Genomic DNA, 22360 nt, shown 5'->3' with positions numbered 1-22360 from the left:
GTTGTGAGGGGGTCAGTCAGCTTCTGCCCAGGACCAGGGAGCAGCACACACCTAATTCCCCTTCCTACGTCCTCCTGCTTTTTCCTTGCCCTTTGCCTAGGAACCCCCTGCTCTTCCCAATTCATTTCTCAAGAGTCGTTTCTGTCCACAGTAACTTCCTGCCTTCAGCATAACTTTTCTCACCTGACTGTAGTCTTCAACTTCATGTTTTTGTCCCTACATTTAGGATTTTCTGCCCCTTCCCTGCCCTTTTCTTTTCTTACCTCTCAGTGAGACTTCTTCACCCACACCACCTTTGGAAAACTTGGCCCCACTAGTCACTTCTTCCCATAACATCACAGCCCGTATGCTGTGCCCCTTTCCCACGGACACATCTAGAATTTCTCAGACTTCTCTGATCAATTAAATTCTTTCTTTCTTTTTTTTTTTTTGGCTATGACCCTTTCTTTCCCTTCACCTTTCTAAACCAGACCACTATACATCGTGAGAAAACCTTGAATCTATGCCTTTCTATTTCCACAAAGGTCATGTCTGTATTATTTTAGTTATACCAATGTTCGGTGTTCCCTTTCTGGGAACAAGAATTTGCCATTACACTTATCTAGCATTACACTAAATCCAAAATAAAGCCTCCAAGCTACAAATTCCTGAGACATCCCTCATATGAATGGAATTCTCCTCAATGCCCCCGCTGCCGCCCCACCAACCTAATTTACTGGACCCAAATGAACCACAGGTGGACTAACCACCTCTGGCAAATTATTTTACATCCTCAAAATGTGACTTATGTTGGCAGCTTCAGCAATCGGCTAATTATTTATATGACTCTGGCTAGCTCCTGATGGTTCTAACTTTTTCTGTGGAACTCAAGCCTATTGGCTGTTCCTAGCCAACTGGGCAGATTCTTGTTATCTCTCCAATCTTGCTATTCCCTTTGTCGTACTCAACTCCTCATAATGTTTTTATTTTTGAGAGAGAGCAGAGACCTGCCTTAGGAGCCTGTCAGGATTCTCTCCCCTACCAAGCACAGAAATACAGGAAAATCTTGAATTCCTTCTAGGGGCACTCCAGTCTTCTAGCTAGCCCTGAGAAGTAAATGAGCCATTGGTAGCAATTAGGCAATAGCAGATTAAAACAACAGCCAAGGACGTTAGTCATGAGCTATTCCCTGTAGCAACTAAAGGTAGCATTTTAACATAGGTCTCTGAGTTGTTTTTCAGAAGCGCAGATCCCTACCCCTTGGATCCATGGATACATAGACCTTGGATAAGAGGGAACTGAAAACTGAACTCTGGCCATCATTCATTGTTCTTCCTGAGAGTCTGGAGGAAATCATACCCATGAGCCAGAGCTAACATTCTTTTCTGCTGACCCTAAGTTTTAAGACAAATCTTTGCCTCCTTAAGCAATCACAAAACAGAAACTCTACCTATGACCTGTAAGCTTCTGCTTCAAGATGACTCACCTTTTAGGTCAAACCAGTGTATAGCCTCCATGTATTGATGGATGACTTTGCCTATGCCCTCTGTCTCTATGCCTTTAAAAATCCTTACTTGCAAGCCATTGGGGAGATTGAGCCTTAAGAATGAGCTGTGTGATTCTTCTTGCTTGGTGTCCTGCAAATAAATGCCCGTTCTCCCCCTGCAAACCTCAGTGTGGGTGTTTGGCCTTACTGCACCAAGAGAGCTGACCCCAGTTCAGTTCAATAACCTTTTCTTGAATTATTTCTAAACCAATCAGTCACTATCTTCTGTTCACCTTTCTCTCATCATGGAAACAAAAGAGGTGTCCAGGACATCACAAGTTCCTTTGTAGATGATCTCTGCTCCGTTAGGTTATTTATAGAAAGCAGCTACAGAACTGGGCCTACATTCCATTCATGATCTCCCTACTTTGTGGAAAAGAATTGCCACTTTTTGGAAACCATCCCAAGGAACCTATCACCTGGCTGAAAAAGTTCAATTCCACAACAGCATCATCTACTCATTGCAGAAGCAACTCTCCTTTTCCCTGAACAGTGCCACCAATGGCCTTCAATTCCTGGTTCACCCATGACAGGAAAACCCTGCATGCTGCCCTCCATAGACAAATTGTCCTCAACAGGATCCTGGCTGTAGAAGTGGGTGCTTGAGTGCTGGTTGGAAACAACTGCTGCATCTTTCTCCTGACAAACTGTCTTACATCTTTGCTATAACCAAGAAGGTTCTAGAGGCAAAAAAGAAATCTGTTTCATCACTGCCATTACCAACACCAAGGAAAGATTGTAGGTCCTGGGATATTTTTGAAATCCCCGAAGACCTGCAAAGTTGGGCTTATAGATTGACTCAGCCTCTTATCTTTGCTGTTTCTCTTCATAGCTATTCTTCTCTAAATGTCATAAGGCTTGCATGCATAGTACAGCAATTGGAAGCGTTCACCAAGTTGCAACAGGTGGTTCAGCTGCTCCTAATTAACAAAAGATGTTTGAATGAGAAAAGGACTTAAATTATTCAGAGGAAAAAGAATTCATCTGGTCAAGAGGAGGAATTGACAAGACACTCTCCATGACCAAACTTTTGTCCAGCTCCTCCCAACCTTCTTTTCTTCTAGGCCTCAACTGGCCCCAATTCTTGCAGAACTGCATAGCCTGGTTGTAGCAAGAATCCTGCTAAGTCAGTTTAGAGAGGATTCCTGATCCCCTAGCCTGTCTTCAGTTGGAATTCTGTGAGGTTAGTTTAGCAAGAATCTCCCTTACCTTTTGTGTCTGCTTTTAGCAGTTCCCATTCACTGACTCCTACCGCACACACAAACACACACACAGGCCCACACACTTGAGTTTCTTTACTGTATTCAGAATTTAGCCCAATTCTAAACCAAGGTGTATTTTCCTTTATTGCAATAGCTTACGAACAAAATCTTTTTTAAAAATTTTACGGCCGGGCGCGGTGGCTCAAGCCTGTAATCCCAGCACTTTGGGAGGCGGAGACGGGCGGATCACGAGGTCAGGAGATGGAGACCATCCTGGCTAACATGGTGAAACCCCGTCTCTACTAAAAAATACAAAAAACTAGCCGGGCGAGGTGGCGGGAGCCTGTAGTCCCAGCTACTTGGGAGGCTGAGGCGGGAGAATGGCGTAAACCCAGGAGGCGGAGCTTGCAGTGAGCTGAGATCCGGCCACTGCACTCCAGCCTGGGCCACAGAGCGAGACTCCGTCTCAAAAAAAAATATTTTTTTTTTAACTTAACTAATGTCCAGCTCTGGTTTTCTGTGGCAACAGTGCACTAAGGGTTACAACGGCTATGATTCTCTTCCATCTGACTTTAAACTATAATATTGTAAAAACTGAATTCCAACTGTGATATAACTAAGAGTTTGTGAAAAGTGGTTTTCATTTTAAAGTTATTTATTTTGTCTACTTGGAACATTTTGTCACTAGTATGTGTTAAAGATCTCAAACTTTTCTGTTATTAATGTTCATTTTATTTTCATGTATCTCCTTACATCCTTTTGATCATAGTTTTTCCCACATAAATCCATTAATACATTAATAGATTTAACACTTTGAAATATTTTTTCACACCTGAGACTAAATTTATCACGTAATGACATTTTGCTAGTTTTCATTTACTATTTTTTATTTAGGATTTTTCACTTTGCTCATAAGTTAGATGGGGCCTTAATTTTATTTTTTCGGCTCTAGTTGTCTTATTTTCTTATCAATGTTGCATTACATTCCTACAAAAAATAAAAGTTTTACATTTTTCATATTCTCTGAATCAGTCTGAATTTCGTAGGAATTGTTTTTTTCTTGAAGATTAGAACTTGTTTATAAAACCGTCTGTAATTAGTTCCTTTGGTTAAGGAGTAAAGGTGACTAACAATTTAAATTCTTCATTTTGTTGTTTTAATCAGATCCTCTTTTAAAACAAATATTTGTAATTTACAGCTTTTTAACTTTATTCCTTTCATCTAAGTTCAAAATAAAATATTGGCATAATATGTTCAAAATATTTGTTAATCATTAAGTATATTTTAGTTATAATCATGCCCATTTTTATTTCTTTTAGTGTTTATTCTGCTTCTTTCTTATTTAATTATTCTTGTTTGTATTTTTTTCTTTGGTTGAATTTTGAATTTTGCTGCTACTGCCACTGCTGTTGTTGGCTGTTATTTTTAGAACTGGTTTTTGTTTGGGGTAGACATTGCTGCTTGCTAGTTAGTATCCATACTCCTCCATCTTTCCCCAAAAATCTCTAATTTGTTCATCTGTGTCTCCCTTTCCACTCCCTGGGACACAGAGAAGCCAACCATGGCATCACCAAGAGCATGAACCTCAGCACAGTAGGAGTAGTTCTGCCTTCCTAGACAGTGATCAATTCTCAAATGGGTGTGTGAACACATCTGTCCTGGTGTGATGCCAGTAGGCATTTGTAAAATAATTTGAGAATATTATTTTTCTAAGCGAGTTATTGGAAGACATCTTTTCTTCTTCTAGGATTTATTCTGCAAAAATGTAAGGCCTGGAAATACTGTGATATCTAATTACCTCTTTAAAGATGAAGCCAAAATATGGAGGGACTGCTGAGAAATGGGCCTGAGGTCACTGGCTGCAACACACTTGAATCCTGTTCTAACTCTGCCTTCATATTTGTAATGGTTCATTTTCTCTGTCAACTTGGCTAGAGTAAGGTAACCAGTTGTTTGGTCAAAACTAGTTTAGATGTTGCTGTAAAGATAGTTTTTATATGTGATTAACATTTAAAATCAGTTGATTTTAAGTAAAGCTAATTACCCTCTATAATGTGGGTAGGTCTCATTCAATTAGTTGAAAGCAGAAGAGGCAGGCCTGAGGTTTTCCAGAGAGGAAAGAATTCTGATTCTAAATTACAACATAGAAAGTCAACCTGACTTGGCAGTCCCCATAATTGTGTGAACAAATTCCTTAAAATAAAAATAACTCTCTCTCTCTTTTTATATACATATACATATACATACACATGTGTGTGTGTGTATACAATGTCCACCTCCAAACAAAAACTGGCTTTAAAAATATATATATACACACACATATATATGCATATATATGATACATATACATACATAATACACATACATGTGTGTATATAGAGTATATATACACACACATATATATATATACTCATTGTTCAATTCAATATTTAATATTTGTATGTATGAAACTATATTACATTTCTAGATAACAATATACAGTTATATATATATTATACAATATAACAGAATATATATATGCTGTGTTTTTGGGAAAACCTACCTAATACAGTGAATTATGCAATTTTCTTAATTTTAAGCCAATTTGAGCTGAACTTTTGATACTTGAAGCAAAAGTATCCTGATACTTTATTATATCTATAGTTCCTCTTTTCCTGTTTTATTAATTTCTTCTCTTACCTTTATTATTTTTATTATTTAAAATTGTATTTAAAATAATAAAATTTATTAATTTTTAATTTATTATTTAATTTTAATATTTAATTTTTACTATTAAATTTTTCTATTTCCTGTGGATTTACTCCCTTTTGTATCTTTTTGAATTAAATTTATCTCAGTTAATTTCAATTCTCTCTTTCTTCAGTTATACTACAAAATATTTCATATTGTTACTTGCTTAGAATCTTGCTACAAACCTTGCCGGGGTAAGTAAACTTTGACATTAACTTTGGATTTAAAGGATGTATTTATGCTCAAACTATTAGTTAGTGCCTTAGGTCTCTGACTTCAATGAAAATTTAATAACCAGTACTGAAATTTTAAAACAATATATAAGAGGGCACATCCAGAATAATCATGTAATGCCTCCAAAAATTTATTTCTCTATAAAAGCAATAAGAATACTGGTAAAAAAATTGTCAAAATCAACTTTTACAGAACCCTGGAAAGTAATCAAAGGCAGGCAATAATCTGAAAACTGCTTAATCAAGAAAAAAAGCTGAATCTTAGTAAGATCGAGTTTTGAGTCATTTTAAGTTGCGCTCTTCCCCTTCTGCTTTTCTCAGTTCCAAGGAAACCTTAAAAACCACCAGTCTTGTAATCACGTAGGGATGAAAACCAGCAGCCAATCAGCCACTATAGGTGGAAGAATGGGTTGGGGGCTTTTTCAACCACCTCATTTCCAGAGGACTGTCGTTATTTGACCTGTCTGGCAGTTTTCCGAAAAGCCATTACATGGAGCTTGTCTTTATTAGAACTGACTCAGAGCTTGTCCAATGCAAATAGGCTTCTCCCTGGGATGTTTATTGGAAAGAAATCAGTGACAATTGGTTTAACTTCACATCTGCCTAAGGCAGTGATGTAGGTAAGGCTAATAAGAAACTGACTAAAAAACTTGAAAAGCTGGGGAATGAGACTGTCATAAAGAGCTTTGAAAAGTCTAGAAATATCCTGGGAATCCAGAGAGCCAAATCCATGTGCAGATCTGGGCACATGGTGAGAAGTAATCTGACAAGGTTCCAATTTCTCATCTCTGACTGATTTTGAGGTTCTGTGAAAGTAGAAAGTAAAGAATAAAACAGTGTATATAAATCGCCTGCCAGAGCATCAGATACATGCCCCAACAGCAAGATTGGGAGCCTTATTGGTTCAAGAAAATTAATGTCCACTCATTAGCTGACCACTGAACTACAAAAACAGAGACTTCAGTGGCCATACATAACAAAGAATGCACACGTAACAAAATCACCTTAGGAAAGTCACTACAGGAATAACAATAACATCAATATGACAAACAATAATAACAAAAATAAATTATGGGGAGCAGAAATCTGATTTTCAGAGTTGCTACATTATATAATTATGAGATACAAAATGAAAAAAATGAGATACAAAATGAAACAAAAAATATGGTTCATATACAGAAAACAAAGCTCAATATAAACTATCCAGGGAGAACACCAGAGATTGAACTTACTAGATAAAAATGTTAGATCAGCTATTTAAAATATGTCCAAATAATAAAAGGAAACTATAAAAGTAAATCAAACAGAGAATATCAATGCAAAAGATACAAATTCTAAATAAACCAAATAGAAATTTTGAATTTGAAAAGGACAGTAAGTAAAATAACGTATTTATTAAAATGGCTCAACAGGAGATTTCAACTGGTGATTAACGTATCTTCAAATTTAGTGAACTTGAAGATACATTAATTTAGATTATCTGGTCTGAGAAACAGAAAGAAGCAAAATGAAAAATCAGCAAACTGTGGCCACCATGAAACACATGAACATGTAAATGTTGGCAGTTCCAGTAGGAAAGAAGAAAAGGAATGCTTGAAGAAATAATTGCCAAGAATTCCCAAATTCAATGAAAACTTTTAATTTACACATCAAAAAACCCTGAAATAATAGCAAGTAGAATAAACTCAAAGATTTTTCACACCCAGACACATCATAATCAAAATATCAATATCCCAAATTAAAGAGAAAATCTTGAAAGGAGGAGGAGAGAAATAGCTTGTCATGTCCAAGGAATCCTCAATAAAATTAACAGCAGGTTTCTCACAAGAAATCATGGCAGGCAGAAAGAAGTGGATGACATGTTTACAGTGCTTAAAGAAGACTGTCAACAAAGAACTCAATATCCAGCACAATTTTGCTTCAAAAATGAAGCAGAAATTAAGACTTTCCTAGGTAAACAAAAGCTGAAGGGATTTATCTCTAGCAGATTTGGTTTATCAGAAATACTAAAGGGAGTTCTTTAGGCTGAAATGAAAGGACTCTAGACTGTAATTCAAACACATATGAAAAAATAGTAGTACCAGTAAAAATAACTATAAAATACAGTATAAATACATTGTTTATAAAAAGTTATAGACAAACTTGTGAAGTTGTTACAAATTAAGATGCTCATTTTAATCTCATGCCAACTACTAAAAAAAAACTAAAATAATATTTTTAAAAATGACAATGGAATTAAAATGATATATCAGAAAATATCTATTTAACATAAAAGACAGTAATAGAGAAATAGACTAACAAAAGAGAAATAAGATGTAAAAAAACAAACAGCAAAATGGTAATCATAAATTTTATCCTAACAAAAATTATATTACATGTAAATGAATTGATTGATAGATACAAAAACATAATCTAATTATATGCTGTCTATAAAATACATAATTTATATACAAAGACAAAAATATTTAGAAATAATAGGATGAAAAAGATATATCATGTAAATGATAAACAAAAGAGAGCTAGAATAGTTATGCTAATGGAAAACAATATGCATTTGCAGACAAAAATTATTTCTAGAAACTGAGAGGGAAATTTTATAATGATACATTCAATCCATGAGAAAAGCATAACAATTATATAAACACCTATGCCCTAACAACAGAAGCTTGAAATATATGAAGCAAAAACTGGTCAAAATAAAGGGAGAAATAACAATTTAAGAGAACTAGCTGGAGACTTCAATACCCTACTTTCAATAATGGTTAAGACAACTAGACAAAAATTAATAAGGAGGACTCGAAACAACTCTGCACATCATTTTGACCTCTATAGATGACAGATGTTATCTATCATTATAGATGATAAAACATGCACAGAACACTCCATCCAAAAAGAACAGGATATAAGTTCTACTCAATTGTGTATGGAAATTATCCAGGACAGAGCATATGTTAGGCTACAAAATAAGCCTCAATTAATTTAAAATAATTTAAGTAATACAGAGTATGTTCTCTTACTGCAATGAAATAAAACTGGAAATCAAAAACAGAAATAACTGGGTTATTTAAAAAATGTGGAAATTTTAAAAAGACCCACACACAGTGCTGAACAATCAGTGAGTCAAAGAAAAAATGACATAGGGAATTATAAAAATATTCTGAGATGAATGAAAATCAAAACAAAATATAGCAAAGCTGCCGGGCACGGTGGCTCATCCCAGCACTTTGGGAGGCCGAGGCGCACGGATCACGAGGTCAGAAGTTCGAGACCAGCCTGGCCAACATGGTGAAACCCCATCTCTACTAAAGATACAAAAATTAGCTGGGTGTGGTGGTGTGTGCCTGTAATCCCAGCTACTCAGGAGACTGAGGCAGGAGAATTGCTTGAACCCGGACCGAGGGGGCAGAGGTTGCAGTGAGCGGAGATCACACCATTGCACTCCAGCCTGGGCAACAAGAGTGAAACCCTGTCTCAAAAAACAAAAAAAAAAAACAACAAAAACAAAAACCCACAGCAAAGTTTATGTGAAGGAGCTAAAGCAGCAGTAAGAGAGAAATATGTAGCTGTTAGCAACCTATACTTTAAACTGTCTTAAAAAAATTTTAACATTCTACCTAAAGAAACTAGAAAGAAAAGAACAAATTAAATACAAAGCAAGCAGAAAGAAGGCAGAAACAAAGATTGGAAAGGAAAAAAGTGAAATAGAGAGTAGATAAGCAATAGGGTACATTTAAAAAGTCAAGTTACTTATTGAAAGACCAATGAAATGGACAAACCTTTATCAAGATTAATTGTAAAATGTAAATAATGATAAGTTTTGGAGACTCAAATAGTTAAAATCAAGAATGAAATAGGAAGCATTATTACTTAACCTTATAAATAAGGATTAAAATGAAATACCAGAAACAATTGTATTTCATCAAATTACATAACCAGGATAAAAGTCTAGAAATACATAAATGATCACAAATGAGTCAAGAAGAAATAAAAAACCTGAATAGACTGAAAACAAATATATTTACTTAGTAATAAATTTTAAAACCTGCCAAAAAGAAATGATCAGGTCCAGATGGCTTAATTGATTATTTCACCCAAATGTTCTTGGAATAATTAATACCAATTCTTCACAAAAATCTTCCAAAACTAGAAGAGGAAGGAACATTTCTCAACTCATTCTATGAAGTCAGTATTACCGTGACACCTGGCAAACACAACTACATTTCAGTATCTCTTATGAAAGTGCACACAAAATCCTCAACAAAACAATAGTGAATCAAATCTAGTACTGTGTCAAATGATTATAAATTGTGACGTAAGTACAATTTATGCCAGGAATGCCAAATTGTTTCAATATAGAAAAGTTAATGAATGTAATATATCATATTAATAGAATAAAGAAAAAATAATAACCCCAGTTAATGCCAAATAAAACCCTTAGAATACAGTACACTTTCATGATACAACTGTCAACAAACTAAGAAAAAAGGGAAACTTTCTAAACTTGACAAAGGAAATCTAAAAAAAAAAAAAGAACCAACACATAGATAACATTATACACGATGGTGAGATGCTGTGTGTTTTCTTCCTACATTCATGATTAAGACAAAGACGTCAGTTCTGTCAATTTATACTGAATATCATACTAGCAATTTTAGCCTGGGAAACTAGTCAAGAATTAAAAAGACATCAACGTTGAAGAGGAAGAGGAAAAATTCTCTCTTGGCAGATGAACTGATCATATATATATAAATTATAAAGAAAACACAAATATTACTAGAGGTCATAAGGCTAGTAAGGCTGCAAGAGAGAATATAAATTTGTTTTTGTTTTGTTTTTTTGTGACAAGGTCTTGCTCTGTCAACCAAGCAGGAGGGCAGTGATACTGGATTGAGTCTCACTGCAGCCTTGAACTCCTGGCCTCAATCAATCCTCCCAGCTTGGCCTCCCGAAGTTCTGAGTTTACAGACATGAGCTATGATGCCTTACCTTGAATTTTTAAAGAATGGTGTATTTCTATATCCTATCAGTAAACAATCCAAAAATGAAATTAGAAAACAATTCCTTTTACAATAGCATACAAAACAATACAAAACAATACTTAGGAATAAATTTAACAAACATGATTAGTAAATAGTAAGACATCCCATGTTCATAGATCAAAAGATTTAAAATTGTTAAGATGACAATCCTTTCTAAATTGAATAGAATTGAGAGATTCTAAAAGCAAATTTCCACATTTATACTCAACTGATTTTTGATAAGTGCCTATAGAATTCAACAGGGAAAAGCATAATCTTTTGAAAAAGTGATGTTGGAACAACTGTAGCTCTATGAGTAAAATAATAAAATTGAACCCCTACTTCAAACAATATGTGAAAATGAAATCAAAATGGATCATTGACCTAAATGTAAGAGCTACAATTGCAAAGCTTTTGGAAGGAATCACAGAAGTAAAACTTGCCCTTGGATTAGACAATTTTGTCTTAGATATAATAGCAAAATAACATGTGGCAAGACAAAAAAGAGATAAATTGAGTTTCATCAAAATAAAAAAAAAAAAGCTTCAAAAAGACACCATCAATAAAGTGAAAAGACCACCCATGGAATAGAAGGAAATATCTGCAAATTATATATCAGATATAATGTTACAGTTATGCCAATGCACCTCATCGTAGCAGTCTCTCATTGTGATGTATCACCTGGAGTTCTTTGTGCCTAGACCAAGAGCATTAAGGAACATGGACATGAAGGGTGGAAGGGTGACGTTGGAGCAAAAGTTTAACAAGCCAAAGAAGAAAGCTCTCTGCTGCAGAAAGGGAATCCAAAAGAGGGTTGCCGGTTTTACAGTTGAATGCAAAGGCTTATATAAGAAACTGTTTAGGGCTGGGTGTCTCATTTGCATAAGGTGCAAATTTCTGGTAGCTCCACCCCATCCTCCTAATGTGCATGCAGGCCCTCAGCTTGAGTTACTCCATAGTGCTTTGCTCCCCTTGCAGTGCATGTGTCAGGGGACAGAATTTTCCATTGCGAGCATGTCTGGGCAAGTCACCTGCATTGCCTTTCTTATCTGTGTGGCTACCGGCATAGTTAGGCAAGCCCCCCACTGTGTGAGTTTCCTTATCTGTGCCTGCTGCTTGATTTTTCAGGCTATTCTTTTGTTTGAAAGAATTCAATCGAGGACCCACCCGCCCTAACTGCCTGACTGACTGGTTTCCTCCTTTATTCTCTATCAAAATGACTTGTATCCTGAATATATAAAAAACACAACACAACAATAAAAAGACAAAACAACCCAATTTTAAAAATGGGCCAAGCAGTTGAATAGACATTTACCTAAAGAATACATATGAACGTATAATAGCGAGTATATATACTAATAAATTTTCTTAGTAGTCGTTTAACTACCTTAATATTATTTTCACTCTTTAATATTTAATTATTGAACATAGATTTCTGAACTGACCATTACTTTATGCAACTATTTCAAATATATTATTCTGATAACTTCTAGCTTCTGTATTTCAAGATGCTCTCATTACAATGTTTGTTCTCCTTTAAGTGGCCTATATTCTCTTTCTAGGACTCTAATCTTTTTCATTATGCTTGCTGTTATGCAGCATTACTAGATGCATCCAGGGATGAATTTAGTTTTATTTATCTTTTCCAGGATACAGTGTGCTTTATTCTATCTTAAAATATACTATTTTCTCATTTCAAAAAAATTTTTCAGGTTTTTTTTTTTAATACACTTTTTTCAATATCCTCTCTTTGGTAGTTTTAGTTTTGTGAAAGAAAAAAAGCAACCTTGATTTCTAACTCTTGTAAACAAAAAATTAAATTCTAAGGCCTTTCCTCTTGGCTAAGGGCATTCCAGAGCTAACCTGAAAATCTAGTTCAGACCATGATGGAAGAGGGGGTTGGACATGCCTCATTATACATTAACATCAACACAGTATTAACTTTAACATAGACATTAAGTCTGATAAGAAACATTTACAATCTATACTGTCTGAAGTCTGCTACATGGAAGCTTCATCTGCATGATAAAACCTTGGTCTCCACAACCCCTTACTGTTACCCAGACACTCCTTTCTACCAATAATAACTCTTTCAAGCAATTGTCAATCAGAACATTTTTAATTCTACCTATGACTTGGAAGCCCCCACTTTGAGTTGTCCTGCCCTCCCAGATTGAACCAATGTGAATCTTACAGGTGCTGATTGATGTATTATGTCTCCCTAAAATGTATAAAAGCAAGCTATGCCCCAACCACTTTGGGAACATGTCGTCAGGATCTCCTGAGACTGTGTCATGGATGCGTCCTTAACCTTGGCAAAATAAACTTTCTAAATTGATTGAGACTTGTCGCAGATACTTTTTGAATCACGAATTGGTAACCACAGAAGGATTCTGCGTGGAGGTTCTGAGATTTGACAAATCTCCTATCAGTGCTTGGCATCAGCTTGAACCATCCTTGTGGCTAAAACTAATAGGACAATTTGCTGACTCCTGGGAGTTCCCCTCCCTTCAGAGAATCCCTGATCTCCCAAAATTTGGTTGAGATCCGATGTTTATTTTGCTGTACGATTCTTTATCTGGAGTTTTATTTGCTTCCAACAAAAAAGGCAAATTTTCCTGCTTCCATGATGATGCAAGACAGGTAACTCCTTTTGGAGTTTCAGCTCACTTCCAACAGGGAAGACGAGTTTCAGTTTTTTCCTGCTTCTAGGATGGTAGAGAGCAGTCTTCAGCTGGGACCCCAATCCTAGGTAAGTAGCTTGAATTGGGGCTTTTTTTGTGTGTGTTGGAAATTCTCCTAAATGACTAATGGTTGAAATTGACTAACAGCTGGTCTTAATTTTGCCTTACCATTAAAGCACTCAGTAATCATATTTTTGGGGTTCTTTTTGTTCTGTCATTGGATTTGACCAACTGTACTTGACTTGGTTAAGTCCAAATGTGAATTCCAATTTATGGGGAACAAGGCCTTTGAATTGGCAATATTCCTTGCAGCTGCAAAACAAAACAAAATGAAACAAAAACCAAACAAACAAATAACCATGTACTTGGTTTTGGTTTCCGTGTTTGCATCCTGTGCTAAAAAAAAATTGTTCTTTTGTTTACATTTATTTCACTCTATTCTTCCTTCCCTCTTCACTGTGTTTGGTACCAAGAAAAATCTTGAGAAGTCTTCTAATGTCTCAAACCTCAAACCAAAGGCACCACTCATTCCTTTTTGGGGTGTTCTCTTTTTTTATGGTGTTTCCAGAGTAATGGCGTGAAAGCTTTGGTTTCCTGCATTGCATTACCTGACCTCTTTGGCTTTTCAGGGCACCAGAGATTACCATGTACCGTGAGCAGATTTGACTTTGGTGTGTGTTATGGCGGATGAGAGAGCTACAAAGTTAGGGGTGACTGAAGACAGTTTGCAGGAAGTGGTCTTATCTATTTTTTTTCCTCCTAGGAAGTTGTTATTTAGGATCCTAATTCTACTTTGGAGGTGCATTTTAAAGAGTCTTCTCTATTGCTCTTTCTTCCAAAATTAATCTCAATTGGCTTGCCTGCACATTTGTGTGAGGAACTGAACTGTCATTTTCATAGTTAAGTGAGACACTGAGTTTCCTCAGCTCTGAAGAGGAAGGGCATTTCAATACCCCCAGCCAAAAGGTGCCCCTGGGAGACTGGAAACCAAGTGGGAATGTTTGGGGCCTGATCCCTCTTGACATGCAGTGGCCCTACAGGGAACCCCCAACAAAATTAGTTTAAAGGGCTCATCAAGGAAGCACGTGCAGGATCTTGGTCTCTCTGTGCTTTGAGTCCCCCAGAGGTGCTAGACCTCCAGAGAGAGAAACGGAGGCACATAGCAGGGCAGAAATGACTTGGTGGTGACATACTGTGGAACCCTGCCCACAGTCAGCACATTTCAATCCACCACAGTAAATTCTAGGCCCCAACTCAGTTCCTCCTTTTAAGAAAAAATGTGGGAAATTAATCATGTAAGAATGAGGAACAACAAGGAGAATGATCCCTTTCAACCGCTCTGGTTTTATGGTGCCTCTACCTGCAAGCGGTTATGTAAATGGAAGGGCATGCCAGGTTTCCTAGCACTCCAGCTGGTCACACGTTAAGTCTGCTCTTGTGCACATTTTAAACTGAAGGGAAAATTACACCAAGGAACATTTAGAGCCCAAAGGTCGACCTGCAACTGTGATGCTCCTAAATTCTCTTTCTGCTTTCTTTTCTGTCTGCTTTAAGTCAGCTGTTACTTTTCTACTGAGCTAAAATCCACTATTTACATCTAACCATCTATTTTTGCAAACCAGTGAGTTTTATATGAATATCTCACGGCTAGAGTTCTGAAATAAAATCTATAGGATCTTTGTATGAGTGTGTGTGTGTATCTACACATATTTTGTTATGTTTTTGGCCACATGGTATTTGTTATGTTTTGGCCACACGGTACCAAATTGACTTAAACTTAAAAGTACTCATAAATAATAAGCCCAGTGCTTTTCAAATTCACATGACTTAAGTAAAATCTTTAATAGATAAGCTGGCTTTAAAATTATTGATAAAGTAATATTAGAAATGTCTTAAGAATTATCAGCATACTTTTGTATTTGCATTCATTGGTCAAATGATTTCATACTTATCCCTGGCAAATACTATAAGGTATCAAACTTTGGTATAAGGGTTAGAAAACTATAAATCCAGCCAAAACCAGAATAATTTTTGCTTATACAATTTTTAATAAATCAGATATTAATAGTGTTAGTTTAATGAAAACAGCTAAATCTTGAATTATTGGTAAAACAAACATATACTTAACCTTAAGGTTCTTACTTGGGTAATAACCTGAAATTCACAGGCTACAAAAATGTTTCATTGGAAAAATAACTTTGATCACTATCACAGTTTTCATAAATAATGTAGGTAAACTATTAAAATAAAATAATTAGATAAATGTGATGGAATAAATACTTCTAAACAAACTTGTCATAATTTAGGATCTAAAGTTATATGAAATTAAATAAGATATTTTATTAAATATTTGGGTATTTTCCAATTAAATTATATTGTAGGAAGACATTCTTTCTAATAAATATGTTCTTATTGAAAGGTAAATAATTTTTGTCTAATTCAAAGCTTAAAGGTTATGTATAAAATAACATAAAAGGAACTAGGAAATAAGAGAGATATAAACAATGTTATAAAGATAAAGAGATATTTTTGGTAAGAAAGCTTAAAGAAAAGTAACTTTATATGAGAAAGAGTCTTTTATAGTGAATTTTTGTCCTAAAATAAAATGACTGGGTTGTTCAAAAAAGAGGAATATTTAGGACAAGTGAGAAAGTCAAAGCATGTTGGGAATGGTGTAAGTCATAATAAGTTTGGTAAAAAAGGAATTTATATAAATGTTATGTGATTAACTGGTTATAATTAATGTAAATTATAATAGTTTTTCTAAAAATTGAACTTTGATATTAAAATACACTTATACAAAAATAAGGAATTGTTAAAAAAAGAGATTTTATTAAAGATACTGAGTTGAGGAACTTATTGGATATGCAAGAAGTTTTTAATTTTTAAATTCTATTATCTTTTTTTTTTTAATTATTCAGAATGATATCTCAGAAGTTGTACCTTGCTGCCTCAGTTCCTTGTCTCTTTTGAGAACATCTGGGATGGTAACTCTCTCCTTTAATATTTGTTGTAACTTTTAAAAATTAATAATCTAAAGTAAGGGAGGTAATATTTGAAAACAGGCAAATGAAAAATCTTTTGAATCTGTTTTTGTCTGATGTTTGTTGTATCTATATGTTTATGTGTGTCATGTGGAAGTGATATTTTAGAATTAAACTGTATGAAAGAGCTATAATCAATTGACTTAAAGAAAAGTAAGGGCTTATCAGACTCATGGAAGCTAGCTCAGGTCTCTTTTAACTCACATTACTTTGGTAATCTTCAGGAAGATTAATTTGGTAAATTTAATCTCAAAATCCTCTCCAATAGTTTAAAATCTTAAATTCATGTTATGTTAAATTAAAACCTCATTTTTAACCAGGTATGGTGGCTCATGCCTGTAATCCCAGCACTTTGGGAGGCCGAGGAGGGTGGATCACCTCAGGTCAGGAGTTCGAGACTTTGACAAACATGGTGAAACCCCATCTCTACTAAAAAAAAAAAAAAAAAAATAGAAAAATTAGCCAGGCTTGGTAGTAGGTGCCTGTAGTCTCAGATGCTCTGGAGGCTGAGACAGGAGAATTGCTTGAACCTGGGAGGTGGAGGTTACAGTGAGCTGAGATCTCACCATCTTTTAGACTCCATCTTTAGATTCCATCTTAAAAAAAAAAAAAAAAAAAACTCATTTTTTTTTTCCCCACTGAGAATTTTGGTCACCAAGAAGTAAAATAGTAGGAGCACAAAAAGTGTTTTTGGTGATGTTTATAACACAAGGATGTGGATTTTGCTAAAGGAAATGTAATTTTTTTTCTAGTTAAGAAAGAATTTCTTTATAATAAAGGAGAAATTGTACAGATAAAGCTAAGTGGATAAAAAGAAAAATTAAGCCAGGGCAACAAAAGTTACCTCTGAGACATGACATGTGGTTACCAAGAAGACAGTCAATATGAGGGGAAGGGCAAAGCCAAGTAGTTGTCAAGACCAAGGGTGTAATGTAAAGGAATTGTTTCATTTTGTAGATTGGTAAAATCAGCTTCTTGAGAAATCTTCACTACAATGAATTGTAAAAGTAACTACTTTAAGGACAAAATCCTTAATTTTAAATTCTAGAGAATGAAAGAGCTTATTTGGGTTGATGCAGGGCCCACAGCTCACTACTGAGCAATCACTGATGAATATATGTGATCCAAATGCACAGGAGGTTATTTCTGAGAGAACAAAAAACCTGGTGGACTGGATAAACGCCACTGTAAGGTCTGTTTGTCCTGAAAGGGGACTGCCTGACTCTTCCTATAAAATGTAAGTGAAACACCCGAGATGAAACAGTTGATATCCTTCACATGCAAGCTGCGTGAAACTGGCTCTATGATGGCCAGGATATTCTCCCATCGAATATGCTTATTACCCAGATCAAGGTAAATTTGGGTGTTAGGGGGGCACCCCTCCTGCAGAATCATACGACTGTTGAGAAGCCTTATTCAATTGGCTGTTCCTGATGGGTCTTACAGATGCTTAATCAAATATTGGAGTAATTAACAACAACAAAAATAAAAGGTGGGGAGGGTGGTGGAAATGGGAGGAAAAAGGGAGTCAAAGGACTTGCCCCAGAAGGGTGATGGAAGCTTTTGGATGGTTATTCACGATTTGCCCCGGATTTGGAAAATTAAAAAAAAAAAAAAAAGTCAAAAGGCAAAGGTTATCATGAGATAGGTTATGTTGCCTGGGGCAATGTAGCGGCAACTAAGATAAAGATTCACCAAAAGATCTCAGTCTCTTGGCCCGCCCCCTGCTGGGAACCCAAATCTTTTTCATGTAGGACCTTGCTATCTGGCAAATGCAAGAATGAGAATACTCATAAGCAGAGGACTTCTTTTCTCCCTTAGGAGTAACTCCAACTATGTGAAGAGCTGCTAGATTCTACAGTGCCTAATAGACAACTCTCATCTAGCAAGAGTTGTTTGGCTTATGGATAGCAGTTCCAAAGTGAACAAATGGCATCCTCTTTGAAAGCCACTGCTCAGTTAAAGAAGAGTCAAGCAAATCTTTTTCTTGTGAGTTATTTATAGTTTAGAGCAATTGGATAAAGTGTATTTTTGTGAGCAAATTTACTTTTCTCTCTGGATTCTCCAAAATTTGGAAACTGTTCATGAGTATTCTGATTTTATGACAATATAGTTATTTGCCTAAGTTTAGTAAGAGTCTTTTCTTTTACAACAGGACAGATGGAGACACAGCTTATTTTACCAAGGCTTTGACTATAATAACAAATTCTTAGGTAAAGTTTCAGCAAAGTCAAATTAATAGCAGCCTATAAGGCCAATCAATTCTTGCTGCACTTCATGTGAATAATCAAGCCAAATATTATAAGCCTAAAACTTATTTTGTACATAACTTTTCTTCAATAGAAAAGGAGGGCTAGATAGAAATTGTTTCAAAGGAAAAGTGTAACACTTGTTACTAAACTTCAGCCCTGACTTTTGTTTCTGAGTGCAGACTGAATCATTAATTATTTCTTGGCTACAATAATCTTCTAAAGAGTAGCAGATTATCATTTTTCTCCACATTTTTAGTTGGTGCCCTAATAGAATAGGTTCCTTTTTCTGTTCTGGCACACAAATACTTTTTTGGTTATCAAAATACTAATGTTATTTATCTCTCCTAGTTTTAAATCCAAGGAAACCAGAATTGCGATATTCTTAAAACTAGAGATGCGAATCTCGTTTATTTGGCATCCCACTTGGCCTGATTTGTTTTTCATTGCAAATGCCCTGCTGATAAGATTATACAAGCACCCTCCCTCTAGGCCCAGGGACTGTCATGGAGGAGGAGGGTGCATGAAATTGTAAGGGCCATTTCTGAGGAATAGAATTAGTTCAGACTCTCCAAATCAAGGCTGGGTACACAGATGCCTAAACAGCTGGTAAAACAAGGGACTTTGACTTCTGAGCTATTATGTGGCACCATTTCCCTAAAGAATCCAGGCACTGCAAGAATTTCCTGCTTTTTACACAAGTAGTTAGACAGGCATGAGCCACCAGGAATATTGGGTGATGTTTTGGCAATTATCACATTGCCTATCTAAAAGTGATAAATTGGCAGCTGGTGCCAGGGAGAGGCCATTTCCTGATGGTCCACACCTGTTGCTCTAAAGCGTTAATTGAATCCAGATGCCAGGGAGAAGCAACTTCCCGGGCATGTGGAATAAGAGACAAAATGGCGAAATGTGACCTTCCAAGGTCATACCACCAAAAAAGGGAAGAAAGCCTCAGATGGGCGTGCATGCAGCTTCCTAAACACACTGCACATGCTCACCTCCCAAGAGTAAGGAGGGAAATGCACATGTGGGCAGCCCACCCTAAGGGAAGAATCATGGGAAAGGGGCTACCTCTAAAGACCTAGGATCAAGGCTAACCACTGCACATGTTCTTCAAGTCACCTGCTTGGGTCTCTTCCAAGCATATTTTCTTTTCTTTCCTATTCTAAAGACTTTTTAAATAAACTCACACTCCTGCTCTGAAGCTTGCCTTGCTCTCTTTTTCTGTGTTATGCCCTTGAGTTGAATTCTGTCTTCTAAGGAGGCAAGAATTGAGGTTGCTGCAGCCCCCATGGATTCATTGCTGGTAACTCAGATACCTTCCACTGGTAATACTTCCTGTAAAATTAAAATAAAATAATTACTGATAGGATAAAGATACTTCATGACAAAGCTTCCTCAGTATAATACTCCCCATTATGAGTTATGTGAATACATACATATTAAAATTTTTTTTTCAGAACAATGCTTATGTTTTGTATAGCTAATTGCTATCAGGCTGTAGTTAAAACCAAGATTACAGTAGTTCAATGCATAGAAGTTAAAGATAAATCAATGTTGTAACCTCACCTTTGACTTTTTGTTTGTTGACTTTTTGCTTAAAAACATATTTTTTAGGAGATAGTAAATGCTTGCTCACATCCATTCCTATCTGGCCCAGTACATTTAATTGGCAATAAGTCTTTTGACTCTTAAATTCAGTGGCCATAAGAAGTTCCATCAAGAGACACGATGGACCCAGAGCAGGCAACCATGCCACCCCAGAAACCTTATGGGACAAAAAAAAATTTGTTAGGGGCAAATTTTGGCCAGAAAAGGGAGAATGTAATCCAAAAATAAGATTCTCAAGCCCCCCAACCATCTGAATGAACCTCTTTTCTTGGCCAAGGGCATTCCAGAGGTTACTTAAAAATCTAGTTTAGCCGGGCGCGGTGGCTCAAGCCTGTAATCCCAGCACTTTGGGAGGCCGAGACGGGCGGATCACGAGGTCAGGAGATCGAGACCATCCTGGCTAACACGGTGAAACCCCGTCTCTACTAAAAATACAAAAAACTAGCCGGGCGAAGTGGCGGGCGCCTGTAGTCCCAGCTACTCCGGAGGCTGAGGCAGGAGAATGGCGTAAACCCGGGAGGCGGAGCTTGCAGTGAGCTGAGATCCGGCCACTGCACTCCAGTCCGGGTGACAGAGCAAGACTCCGTCTCAAAAAAAAAAAAAATCTAGTTTAGGCCATGATGGAGCTAACATCATGTTCGTCCCAAGATGGGGTCCAGTCAAGGGTTGGACATGCCTCATTATACCACCCCTGCATTTACATTAACACAGACCTGAAGTCTGATAAGGAACATTTGTAATTTCTTCTCTCTGAAGCCTGGCTCCTGGAGACTTCACCTACATGGTTAAACCTTGGTCTCCATAACCCTTTATTGTTACCCAAACATTCCTTTCCACTGATAACTCTTTAAACCAGCTGCCATTCAGAATATGTTTAAATCTACCTATGACTTGGAAGCCCCACTAGAGTTGTCCTGCCCTTTTAGATTGAACCAATGTAAATCTTACATGTATCGATTGATGTCTTATGTCTCCCTAAAATGTATAAAAGCAAACTGTGTCCCATCTACCTTGGGCACATGTCCTCAGGACCTCCTGAGGCTGCGTCATGGGCATGTCCTTAACCTTGGAAAAATAAACGTTCTAAATTGATTGAGACTTGTCTCACATACTTTTTGGTTCACACTCTGTAACAGTCATGGCTCATGCAGTTTGAATTACTGATCTCCTATGTGGTCATGGCAATCCAGCCACTGAGCTATTTCTGTTTTGTTTATAACTCTGAGAAGTGTAGATCCATCTCTGACTAGTTTTCTTCTTGCCTTATGATATATTTTCTCCTTATTTGACACTGGAAATTTGCTTTATTTGGTTGATATTTATGTGTGTGTGTAAAGAGTAATTTCCACATGACCTTTGTCTGTGACATGGATTTCCTATTGTTTTTCCCATCTAAATGCTTCTACTCATCTTTCAATACTCAGTCATCACTTGACTTCACAAGGATGAGGATAGCCATCTCTGGCCATGTGCTTGACATAAGCTGTGTTTTTGAGCCCCTCGTCTTGTTCCCATGGGTCATTGTGTGTACTTCTAGTGTCCACTATATCAACATTACAATTGATTATTTTAGCTTGTCTGCACTACCAAATTGTATTTTGCCTGGAATTAAAAAAGAAAAATTTGCTATCTTTTCAAACATTGTATTTTCTTATTACATACGTGAAACTGGTTTATATATATTTTAAATTCCTAACATAACTAATGATAAATTGTTTACAAGTAATATCCTATCTTGAGAAAAATTAAGATGTTGACATTATAATGTCATATCTCCACAATAATCTTTGTTTTCCTCTAGGCACTCAATCTCTCAGGGACGCAGGTAAAAGACGACCTTTCATGAAGGACAGCCTCAACTTCCAGATCAATTTAACTTCAAGGCCTCTGACATTGGTTATTTCTCAAGAGCTATGATTTTTTTCTCTATTGCAGCCATAGTTGGTCTAAAGGTAATAATTTCCTGGGCAGGAATCCAATTCTGTAACCACCTCTGTCAGCATGCCGATTTTGTATTGTACCTCCAAGACTCGGTAGGATTCATCGACATAAGCTCAGATA

The sequence above is a fragment of the Piliocolobus tephrosceles genome, chromosome 8, assembly GCF_002776525.5.
Source record: "Piliocolobus tephrosceles isolate RC106 chromosome 8, ASM277652v3, whole genome shotgun sequence".
Classification (NCBI taxonomy): Eukaryota; Metazoa; Chordata; class Mammalia; order Primates; family Cercopithecidae; genus Piliocolobus; species Piliocolobus tephrosceles.
Note: the sequence above shows the minus strand (reverse complement) of the source record.